Below are 13,261 nucleotides of genomic sequence, written 5' to 3' on the forward strand. Positions count from 1 at the left end.
TTCCACCTACTGGGGCCAGGACAATGAGTTGATTCTGAAACCAGGAATGACTGAGAAGATATCAGCTACAGCTGGGAACAATTAGTACGTTTCACCTGTATCTGACTTTCTGTTACTCTGATTCCAAATTTGTTGCTAAGGCTGTTTGAAAATTTTTCTTGAGAATTTTTTTGTATGGGAAATTGGATTTTCCATTCAACTCTTTTTTCCATGGAATAATCTTTTCCTTGGAAATTATAAGATTTCCATCAACATACCAAACTCCCCTCCTCCCTAAACCATGGCTGTGGGACTCAAGTGATGTTCCAGGGCCGTTCAGCAAGAGGAGAGACCATCATGCATGCTGGGGGATATAGTCCAGCCTAGGAGCCTGGACCAAGGAAGAGATTGGTGGTGTAAAAAATTAAGAGTCAAAAAATTAAGTTTTTAGCAAGAAGATTTCGGTCTCCACAAAAAAACCAAAACAAAACAAAACAAAAAAACAACAACAGCCCTTTGTGGATCAGCTCTACACAGTACCCAGCCTGCACTGAAAACAGCAGTATAAAATATACCCCTAACCTCATACTCTGTAACTGTGGTAGAAATTACATCATTTAATAACACAGTAGAAAGAGTAGATCAAATTAATCACCAGGGCACCAATTAACCAAGGGTAGCTTTGGCTCACTGAAAGTATGAATTAAGTGTTGTGTCTCTCTGAGCTCAGGTATTCCCAGTGGCTTCAGGAATCATGTCCCATAGATCACACATCTTAGTATAAAACTTCCCGAAAGCTCCAAACTGGCAGTTTCTGTCCATGAGGAAACACCAGCACATCTCTCTCTCTTCTCAGCAGGTACTTGCTATTGTCAGTGACACACACACACACACTCAGACACCATGGGATCAGCAGGTATTGAATTCCAGACCTCCAGCACCAAAAGCCTCAGCCCCAACTCTGACCCCTTCAGCTAAAGGAGCAACCTCCTTGGTTGGAAAAAATAGGCAATTACCTAGTCACTGAAGCCAGGGCTTCCCATGATGTCTCTGGGTTTTCATACAGGCTCAAGTAAATTACAAAACACTTAATTAGCACAGTGAGCAACTTTAACCCAAATGGACATGCCAGGCCTCAGAGCTCCCCTTGCCCAAAGAGGGTCAAAAGATTGACACTCTTTTACTCTCACCCCTTCTTTAGATAAGGAATCATCTCTTCAGAATGATTCTCTCACAGCAGAGTCACAAGTCATTGTTTTCTGTTTGGATTAGTGAACAGGAGTGTTTGTGTAGGGGGCATGATTAACCTGCGTGTCATTGTATTTGTACAGTGTCTGCATTTTATCGAACACCTGGAATGACCAGCTATGAACATCTGGCTCTTTGGACTAAGCCCTTCCTGAGTGGGTACTGATGTCCGTTAAAAAACTGATCTCCATTTATCTTCACTTACTTCATTACAGAGAAGGGACAGGTTTTCCTCACCATCTACCTGCCCACCTCTCTGTAGCTGTCTGATCTCTCTTGAGAGGAGATGGAAGTCATTCTGCTGCTCCAACATCATCAATCATTTCTTCTGTGATGTCCCCCCCACTGCTGGCACTCTCCTGTTCTGACACACGCATCAATGAGATTGTGATGTTTGTTTTAATGTGCTGCATTACGGTGAGCAGCTTTGTGACTGTCCTCCTCTCCTGTGTCTATATCACCTCCACCATCCTGCAGATTCGCTCTGCCGAGGGCCGACACAAAGCCTTCTCCACCTCCACTTTCCACTTGACCACTGTGGTCCTGTTTTATGGCACCATCCTCTTCATGTATTTATGTCCCACTATGGCTCTGGGTGATGCCCCCAAAGCTGCAGATCTAGACTGAAACCAGCTCAGCAGGACACCTGTCTCCAGTACACAGATACCCAGCTTCCAATGGGATCTAAACCCCAAATAAATCCATTTTATTCTGTATAAAGCATATACAGCATAAAATGATCAATTCTTGCCCTCTCACTGCAAGAGATATATGCACAGCTGTTTGCCCCCCCCAGGTAACAATTACTTACACTAAGTTTATAAATAAACAAAAGTGATTTTATTAAGTATAAAAAGTAGGATTTAAGTGTTTTTAAGTAATAACAGACAGAAGAAAGCAAAATAAAACAAAACACTCAAGGCTTAGCTTAATACACTCAGAAATCAGTTACAAATTTTTCAGTTTTTCTGAGGATTGAGGACTGTTGCCTGCATGCAGTGAAAGGTTTGAATAGCCAGATGAACACCATTTCCTCCCTGTCATCCTTCTTTATTAATTTATTCAAATCCACCACAAATGGTATATATCACCACACATTTATTTATTACCATAACTCATTTCATTTCCTTCTTTCAGTCCTTCCGGGAGCAACCTTAATATTTTATAATAAAGTTACAGGTAAATAAACACTCGTCTTTCTCATGTTCTGTCCCACTTTCTAGAAGAATGGAAAAGCTGTGGAAAGAAGTGCAGCCAGTTAAAATGGATCTCAGCATCTGCTCTGCTGCTGAGATAATGTCATTGGCTTTCCCTATGGTGCTGTTTCCATACATGGAATGTTGGTTCCATTCACTGAACAGGGTGTGGGAAAAAAAGATCTGTGACCTAAAGCTGAAAACAATCGTATCCCATTTCAAGACCCATCATCTTTCTGGGCTCACGGATCTTGACCTCCTCCCTGTATTGGAACTGGTGATGCAAAGGGGAAAGGCACCTTGTCTCAGCCTCAAAACCTTCAGCCATTCCCTTTCCCCAAAGCTGTCTTTCTTAAAATCCTTACTCTTTATCCCCAACCCGCATTGCTCAGCAATTATCTCATTGCTTCCATTCTGCAGAGCAGACCACCACACATCAGAGTGAGGAGAGAGAATTTTTTAAACTTGATATCACTGCAAAGGCGGTACTGACCTGTGGGGCAATTTAAGTGATTTGTCCAGTTTGTGAAAAAGCAGTAGAATGAACCCAGGTCTGCTCAGCTGAGTCCAGCAGACCATCTGCCCTCCATGGATCAGGGAGAGATGGATGAAATGATTCCTTTCCTACCCAAAATAATCTGCTATCCTGTGACCCTAAATCTTTAAATAAATACACATCGGGTCAAATTTAATACCCCAAACCAAAACATATGCATGTCCAATTATAAGAACATAAGAACATTAAGAATGGCCATACTGAGTCAGAGCAAAGGTCCATCTAGTCCAGTATCCTGTCTACCAACAGTGGCCAATGCCAGGTGCCCCAGAGGGAGTGAACCTAACAGGTAATGATCAAGTGATCACTCTCCTGCCATTCATCTCCACCCTCTGACAAACAGAGGCTAGGGACACCATTCCTTACCCATCCTGGCTAATAGCCATTAATGGATTTAACCTCTATGAATTTATCCAGTTCTCTTTTAAACCCTGTTATAGTCCTAGCCTTCACAACCTCCGCAGGCAAGGAGTTCCACAGGTTGACTGTGCGCTGTGTGAAAAAGAACTTCCTTTTATCTGTTTTAAACCTGCTGCCCATTAATTTCATTTGGTGGTCCCTAGTTCTTATATTATGGGAACAAGTAAGTAACTTTCCCTTATTCACTTTCTGCACACCACTCATGAATTTATATACCTCTATCATATCCCCCCTCAGTCTCCTCTTTTCCTAGCTGAAAAGTCCTACCCTCTTTAATCTCTCCTCATATGGGACCTGTTCCAAACCCCTTATCATTTTAGTTGCCCTTCTCTGAACCTTTTCTAATGCCAGTGTATCTTTTTTGAGATGAGGAGACCACATCTGTACAGAGTATTCAAGATGTGGACGTACCATGGATTTATATAAGGGCAATAAGATATGTTCCATCTTATTCTCTATCCCTTTTTAATGATTCCTAACATCCTGTTTGCTTTTTTGACTGCCACTGCACACTGTGTGGATGTCTTCAGAGAACAATCCACGATGACTAAAAGATCTTTTTCCTGATTAGCTGTAGCTAAATTAGCCCCCATCATATTGTATGTATAGTTGGGGTTATTTTTTCCAATGTGCATTAATTTACCTTTATCCACATTACATTTCATTTGCCATTTTGTTGCCCAAGTTTTGTGAGATCTTTTTGAAGTTCTTCACGGTCTGCTTTGGTCTTAACTATCTTGAGCAGTTTAGGATCATCTGCAAACTTTGCCACCTCACTCTTTACCCCTTTATCCAGATCAGGTATGAATAAATTGAATAGGATTGGTCCTCAGACTGACCCTTGGGGAACACCACCAGTTAGCCCTCTCCATTTTGAAAATTTACCATCTATTCCTACCCTCTGTTCCCTCTCTTTTAACCAGTTCTCAATCCATGAAAGGATCTTCCCTCCTATCCCATGACAACTTAATTATCCCTTACATCTGTTATGTACCCATGTCTGTTGCTATAGGACATTACATCTCATTGGCTTAGCCAGTCCCCTTGTTGTTCTGCAGTTCCTCACTTGTGACTTTTTACCAGGTTAATCAAGAGATTCACTGAGCAAGAACCTCCGGACAGAGATGACAATGAAAATGTAGGAGATGAGGATAACAAGGATGGAGATGATTTCCATGGAGCTGCCGTATGTATAGAGAAGGAGTTCATTGAGGGAAGTGTCAGAGCACAAGAACTTGAGGAGCTGTCAGGGTTCCCTCCCCACTCTGAACTCTAGGGTACAGATGTGGGGACCTGCATGAAAGACCCCCTAAGCTTACTTTTATCAGCTTAGGTTAAAACTTCCCCAAGGCACAAATTCTCCCTTGTGCCTTGGATTAGGTAGACGCTGCCACCACCAAGTGATTGAACAAACATTTAGGGAGGGCCACTTGGAGCCCTATCTTCCCCCTAATATACCCCCAACCCCTACTCCCCCTTTCCTGGGGAGGCTTGAGAATAAACAAGATGACCACAGACCAACCTTGGGTTTTTTAGGACACTAAAAAAACCCAATCAGATTCTTAAAAAAATACCAGAACTTTATTGGAAAGAAAAAAGGTAAAAGAAGCACCTCTGTAAAATTGGAATGGAAGATAATCTCCCAGGGCAATCAGATTCAAAACACAAAGGATTTTCCTTTAGGCAAAACCTTAAAGTTACAAAAAGGAAAAAAAAAACATAACCAGGAATACACCTTCCTCTCAACACAGAGAAAATCACAAGCCAAAACAAAAGATAATCTAATGCATCCCCTTGCTAGTGCTTACTAATTCTATAGGAGTTGAATTGCTTGCTTTCTTGATCTGACTCCGAGCCACACGGAACAGACAGAACAAGTATTCCCCCCCCCCGCCAGATTTCAAAGTATCTTGTTCCCTTATGGGTCATTTTGGTCAGGTGCCAGCCATGTTACTTCAGCTTTTTAACCCTTTACCGGTAAGAGGATTTTGTGCCTCTGGCCAGGAGGGATTTTATAGTACTGTATACAGAAAGGTGGTTACCCTTCCCTTTATATTTATGACAGGAGCCGAAGTGGGTCTTCCCACCCCCTTTCCTCCCTGTGACTGGAGGGTGTTAAGAGGCCACTTGCACCTTGAATTGTCCCTTGAAATATGTGTGAACTACTTACACTAAACAATCTGTTCCACCTTGTATTTACCTGTGATATTCTGAGTTAGTTTCCCAGATCTGAAGAAGAGCTCTGTGTCAGGTCAAAAACTTGTCTCTGTTACCAACAAAAGTTGGTCCAAGAAAAGCTATTACCTCCTCCACCTTGTCTCTGTACAGTTCTGTACAGTTATTGTACCAGCATCCCTTTGCTCTCAATGGCTACGGTCATGTCTACACTAGAGAGCTTACAGCAGCACAGATGTACTCATGCAGCTGCGCCACTGTATGATCGTTCATGTAGCCGCTCTGTGCTGATGTGAGAAAGCTCTCCTGTTGGCCTAATAAAACCACCTCCATAAAGGACAGTAGTTATGTAGGTGGGAGAGCTTCTGCTACCAACATAGAATCGTAGAAGATTAGGATTGGAAGAGACCTCAGGAAGTAATCTAGTCCAACCCCCGTCTCAAAGCAGGACCAACTCCAACTAAATCATCCCAGCCACGGCTTTGTCAAGCTGGGCCTTCAAAACCTCTAAGGATGGAGATTCCACTACCTCCCTAGGTAACCCATTCCAGTGCTTCACCACCCTCTTAGTGAAATAGTGTTTCCTAATATCCAACCTAGACCTCCCCCACTGCATCCTGAGACCATTGCTCCTTGTTGTGTCATCTGCCACAACTGAGAACAGACTAGCTCCATCCTCTTTGGGACCCCCCTTCAGGTAGTTGAAGGTGGCTATCAACACCCCCATCACTCTTTTCTCCTGCAGACTAAATAACCCCAATTCCCTTAGCCTCTCCTTGTAAGTCATGTGACCCAGCCCCCTGGTCATTTTTGTTGCCCTCTGCTGGACTCGCTCCAATTTGTCCACATCCCTTCTGTAGTGGGGGCCCCAAGCTGGGTGCAATACTCCAGCTGTGGCCTCCCCAGTGCCGAATAGAGGGGAATAATCACTTCCCTCGATCTGCTGGCAATGCTCCACACCAGCACTTCTGATGGTGTAACTTTTGTCTCTCAGGGAGGTGTTTCTCTCACACCCCTAAGTGACATAAGTTATACCGACAAAAGTGGTAGTGTAGACCTGGCCTAAGATGATTCCATTCTAGCACAGTCTAAAATAATACAGGCACCTGTAATGGATGAGGGCATAAGTGGCGGATATAATTAATTTTCATAGTCTCACTAGAACTAGCCTCTTTGTATTTTGGTCACATATTCATGATGGGCCTCTAAATAAAGGCAAAATTCTCGATTTGAACTTTCATCCATGATCTTTCCATCAACAAGCGGCTCTCTCCTGATGTTCAAAGGAGACACTCGTAGTATTTATAGCCTGGGTTTAATGAAGCGATAACAATGCAACACTATAATAGCAACATATGTTTGGGGAAAATGAAGTCAGGGAATGCTGATCTCAGTGTTTGTTGTGTGCTTATTACACTAATGGTATATGGAGCTGTACATTGTTTTCCTTTTTTTAAAGCATATTAAGTTCATTTACTCTATGCCATCCTGCTGTATGGCTTGGCTGAAACCGGAATGTAAAGTACAAATGTTTCTTCTCTCAGGCTTACAAAATGATCGTTCTGTGACATGTACTTCTAAAACTATCTGTCTGCCTCTCTGTCTACCTATCTACATTCTTATACAGGGCACATCACAGTAGAATTGGAGAGCCTTACAGACTGTTACAGTGAGCAGATATGGGTCTCTAAAACTATTTTAAGGTCAGTGATTTCATGCCCAGCTTTTAAGTGAGCAGTTCTAGCAGATGTGGTTACTATTTACATCGCCTATGGAAAGAGCAAGTGCCAGAGAGAGCAGCCACCTCAACCACATTCCCCTAAACTATAAAGAGAGGAGATGAATAGGTTTGTTATTGGTTATTAAAAGGACAAGAAAATGCATTCATTTTGAAACCAAACTTTCCCTCCGCAGTGATCTCCCCAGAGCGTCCTTCACCTCCTTGTTCCTCAGGCTGTAGATCGGGGGTTCAGCATGGGGATCACCACTGTGTAGAACACAGAGGCCACCTGCTCTTGGCCCAGTGAGTAGGTGGTGTTGGAGCACAAGTATGTAAAGATCAGAGTCCCGTAAAACATGGTGACTGGATTTGATGGCCTCTCGAGGTCCCTTCCAGTTCTATGATTCTATGAGCTGGGGAACAATTCATGTGCTGATCGTGCAGTAACATTTATATTGCACTGGGAACTCTGGAACCACAAAGGAGACCTTCTCAAACCCCAAACCTCCTAATCTCCATTATGGGATGTATTAAGCAATTAAACAGTGCAGCCCAGGAACAGACTGGATTAAATACATATTCAAATTTCAAAAGGAAACGCAGATGCTCAGAGCTGCGCATCCTGCAGGGCAGGACACTAAATGGAAAACACTAAAATCAAACCCAGCTATAGTTTTTGAGTGACTATTCTAGGAAAATAAACCATCCAAGAGGCTGGAGGGGGAGGACAGAGTAACTCTTGGGAATGAGTTATACTCCTTTTCCACTCAAGACATCAGGTTGAAAGCTCAGTTGATAGTGATCAGAAATTGTGATTTATCTTAAGTCTGATTGATGGCCTTTGTGCAATGAGTTGGGTCCCTCACTGCATCTTCTAGCACGATAGGTGGCCACATCTAGAGCTGGTTGAGAATTTGTTTTCCCAGTGAAAATTTCAAATTTTCATTGAAAAATTATAATGTGTCATATTCCGGCTGGACACTAAAATGTTTTGACTTGGAAATGCTGTTGCAGTGCCTCATGGGAGTTGTAGTTCAAGAGCCTCTTGCTCCCACTTTTCTCTATAGGCAGCACTCCCTGGTTGGGCTACATGTTCCATGATGCACTATGGTCTCCCTTCTTGGTGAGGGGAGGAGGTGTATCATTACAGATACATGGCCCCAGTGCATCATGGGAGATGCAGTGGAGAATTGGAGCATCAGTTACTGGAGCTACAGCTCCCATGAAGTACCCTGGCAGCATTTCAGAATTGAAATATTTTAGTTTTCAAATTAAATCCAAAAATATTTGGGCTCTCAGGAATTCAGGTTTCAGATGACACACACAAAAATATTCCATTTAGCTGAAAGCCTAATATTTCATGAAAAAGAATTTTGATGGAAAATGTTTGACCAGCTTTGCCCACATCACAAATTCCACCTTTGCAATTAGAGCTTATTGGTACCTTGTTGGCAACTTCAGCAGAGAAAGCAAAGAGTGACTAGGCCGCAGAGACTGAATGCTCCATTCATCCCCTGGAGATGTTGCTTCTAGGTCAGCATTGAGGCACATTAGTTGGAACTGGCTTGCATGTAACTGTTTATTGTAGTTGCCCACAGTGTGGCTGATGTGGGTGACTGAGAGTAGCCTTCAGCCTCCAGAGCTGTCCATCAGACACCTGTCACTCGCATCATGTTCACTTTAAGATGTAGTGAGCTCTTTGAAAAGTCACTTAGTAAAAATGGCATCATAGCTGTCAGCGTTTATTGTCTCTCACTAATATCTACACCAAGTATGCTCAGATCATATCTCACTGCTAACCTGGGAGTTTTTTGAAAACTTGGCCTGCTCTCTGAGAGTTAAATGGGGCATTGTCCACCTCATGCATCATCATCACTAGTCACCCTCAGTGACACCTCTCCAGTCACAGCAACTTCAGTAGGTTTGCCCACATGTAATCGATTGGACCTGAAGAAACAATTTTACTGATGATGCATAAGATTGGAAAGTGTCCAGCTCCTTCTCTCTCCTCTAGGTCAGTTCTCCAGAGCTAACAGAAATAATCAGCAGTAAAAACTGATTTCTGTCACTGAAGATAGAAGATGTGACTGTAATGCAGACAGGGAGCAGGTCTGTGGTGTAGGCAGGTGACATTTTTACACAGTCAGTTTTCAGAGATTGCCTGTGCTTGGCATGAGTGGGGAAAAGATACACACCAGAGAGTTTTATAGCCATATTGTTCCTGGCCTTTACATGGATAGACAGGGTAAGAATGGCACAGCTGAGGAGGTTTTATGGGAGGGGGCGGAGCTGACAAGGAGGAGGCGGGGCATTCTGTTGGCATACCTTTTTGCTACTTAGGCTTTAAAAATTAAAATATTCAAAATAAAAACCAGATCTGTTTTTCCAACCTTTTTCTGGGTTCCAGTAGCTCAAGAAAGAATAGATTGACACCTTCTAAACATGTAAATCTCTATTTTCATGCCCAGGGTACATTTTAAAAAAGAATAAAGAGTAAATACAAGAAGTTACTAACATCTCGGTAACCATAGATGTGCGACAACTCGCAGTTTTGACAACTGCCATGAATTTATTGCCTACCTCATGACATTTGGTGCTTCCCTTAAAGCTGCAGCTCCTGGAGTCAGGTGAATCTCAGCTTTCATTTCAAGACAATTAATTGTCTGGCACTCGTGATCACAAAGAAAAACTTGTAAACATGACTTACGTGCCCCCCAAAGGCTCAAAAACCAGAAGGCCAACAAAAAGAACCCAACTATTTGTATGTCTTCCTTAATCTTATGAGTTTGGAGGACCTGTGTCATGCTTTTTGAACGTTTGTGGTTGGCAATACTGCAGCCGTGTGACATGGGACATATACAGAGAGTGACTCAGGATCTACTGCATTAGGGACCAGATCCAGCACCCATTGAAGTCAATGGTAAAGCTCCCATTTTCTTTGGCTGTGTCAGAGTAGGTCCTAAAGTAGGAGCATCTATACTTTGAATTCAAATATTAAGCCTCTCTCTGTTGGCCTCTACTGTAGATTTGTTAATTTATTATGTGGACTAACCACAAAGTGGCGGGGGGGGGGCAAAGACCTACTATGTGGCTTGACGAAGTTGGGCTCATCACTCTAGTGTTTGCAGGAAGAATGTTTTGATGTGAGCAGAATTTGGTAGGAAACTTTTCGCTCTCTCTGACTCATTCTTGGTGAAGAAAAGTTTGTCATTAGAGGTGGCAGACATTTTTAAAGATGAAAACCTTTTTAGTCAAAAATAACCATTTTATATTCCTAAACTAATAATTTTCAGTAAAAATGTGTCCACTTTCAAAATGTTCATTGGTATGTTTTTTCTGTATTGCTTAATGCATCCGATGAAGTGAGCTGTAGCTCACGAAAGCTTATGCTCTAATAAATTTGTTAGTCTCTAAGGTGCCACAAGTACTCCTTTTCTTTTTGCGAATACAGACTAACACGGCTGCTACTCTGAAACCAGTAATTTTTATTTAAGTGTTTCCTGTTTTCTTCTTTTTCCCCCTTCCCTCCACCCCCTTTGTCTTTCCTTTTTAATTTCAGAAGAGGGCTAAAGAAAAGAGGAAAGCAGGAAAACGGAAAGAGCTAAAAGAAAAATACCTTGCCAAACATTTAAAACGAGTGTGTATTGAAATCTACAAACCCAAACTTTGAAATGTTGAATCAAATTGTTTTACATTTCTGTTTTTACCAGTTCTAGTCCCAAGGTGCCTGATTCTGCACTGCTGACCATCTTGTGCTGTCACTAACAACTGTGCCATATGAGGTGCTGATTCAAACTCTGCTGAAGTAAATAGGAATCTTTCCACTGACTTCAGTGGGCTTTGGATTAGAGCCTTATGATGCAAAGGTGTACAAGACTATACAAGCTGCAAGGCAATGGGAAATCAGTCACATTGAGAGAGGGATGGGCAACGGGATGGATCACTTCATAATTTCCTGTTCTGTTCATTCCCACTGAAGCACCTAGCATTGGCCACTGTCAGAAGACAGAATACTGGGCTAGATGGACCACTGGTCTTACCCAATATGGTCATTCTTATGTTTCTTCTGTTGTTATGGGATTTTGCAGGAAGAAGCTTCAGAGGTGATCCTTTTTTGCCCAGAAAACGTAAGAATGTTCGCTCAAAACATTCTGTACAAGTTTAAAACAAAACATCATTCACTCGTTTTCAAAAAGAGAAGTTTTGAGGAAAAACATAATAGCATTCTTTAAACATTATTGTTTTTCCCCACTCAACTGTGTGAAAACTAAATCCCTAGTTGGTCTGCATTAGCATATAATTCCTGACCTTTCAACTGAATAAAATACCAAAAAAAATTAATTGTTTTACTCAAACCAGGAAAAATCAACCCCAAATTAGAAAGGGTAGAAGATGTTAAAAGAAAACAAAAGATGATTGGCAGAGAGATAGAACTCCAATGTTTCAGACCTATATCAAACAGGAACACATTTGCATTCTGCTTCCAAAGCATTTCTATCAGCATCCAGTTGCTATCAGCATCAGAGTTTATCCTGCTTCTTCATGTGCACTGGGGTCCCTAATCCCTGAGGCATGGTTGAGACAGGCGTTCCCGGGGTGCAACCTGGAACTGGGGCACCGCTAAGCTCTCTGTCTTACCAACCTGAGCTCCCTTTCATATTGTAATAATGCAACAGGTCTTGCACTGACACAAACATTCACAGGCAGGGACACACCCTGTTGAGTTATATGAATGCTTTTGCCAGCTACTATGAACCAACAAACGGCTTCAGTCAGATCCCTCTTGCTCCCCAGCCTAGGATCCCAGACCTGTATTGTCCTGCCCTGGTCAGAAGCCTGACCAGTGTAAGTTATTACTCCATCCACCCTCCCTCAATGTGGAGAGGACAATGCACCAGCCCCTCCTGTTCCTTAGCAGATTTCCCTTTACACTTCAAACAACACACTGTTTTAGGTAAAAAACATAAAACAGGTTTATTAACTACTGAAAGACAGATTTTAAGCGATTATAAGTAATAAGTGTACAGATCAAAGTAGATTACCTAAGAAATAAAACAAAATCACAATCTAAGTTCTATAACCTAGACAGGATTTGAATCAAGCCGTGTCTCACCGTGATGGTACACACAGCTCCCTAATCTTCCACACAGGCTGGAATTCCTCGTTTCCTGCCTGGGGCCACTTCCCCAGTCAAAGTATTTGTCCTCTAGCCATCTTTCCAGGTGTCCAGTTGTGGGGGGAGTGAAGCCTAGTGATGATGTCACTTCCCCCTTTTATAGCTTCTGAGGTGTGGAGGAACTTCATTGTCCCAAACAAAGCCCCCAGCACAGTTAGTGGAAAAGTACAAGCACAAGGTGGAGAACAGTGTCATATGAGCTGGTCACATGCCCTTGCATACTTTCATGACTCATAGCAGGGGCCATTACCTATATTTTGACTAGAATGTTCACAAAATATCTATCGGGTCAGGATAATCTTCTTCTCGTTGCCCATCCCTCTCATAATTGTTTGTAGAAAGTTTCTTCCTAACACCCACTGCTTAGAGGTTGGTTTCTGCTCTAATGAATATAGTTTATATCTGTTCCTGAAAGCTTATGCCCAAATAAATTTGTGAGTCTCGAAGGTGCCAAAAATACTCCTCGTAATTTTTTTAACCTTTATTATAAATATGGATATTGTTTTACCCATAAATTGTCCCTTCCTTTTTTAATCCTGCCTCAATGATAACTTACGTTAGTAAGTTCCATAGGGAATTATATCAGACCTGAGTCTCACATGAACTAGTACAGTAGGAACACTGGAAAAGTTCCTTCCATTTACAGAGAGAGTAATGGTTTGGGAGATCGTCCTTATAATTTAATTAGGATATTACTGCTTAAACTGATAATACTGGTACAGCCAAAAGGAACGTTTTAAGTCAACCACTGTATCTTATTCTGGAAATGACCACACTTAAATAAAAAGGAG

The sequence above is a fragment of the Dermochelys coriacea genome, chromosome 6 (assembly GCF_009764565.3).
Source record: "Dermochelys coriacea isolate rDerCor1 chromosome 6, rDerCor1.pri.v4, whole genome shotgun sequence".
NCBI classification, from domain to species: domain Eukaryota; kingdom Metazoa; phylum Chordata; order Testudines; family Dermochelyidae; genus Dermochelys; species Dermochelys coriacea.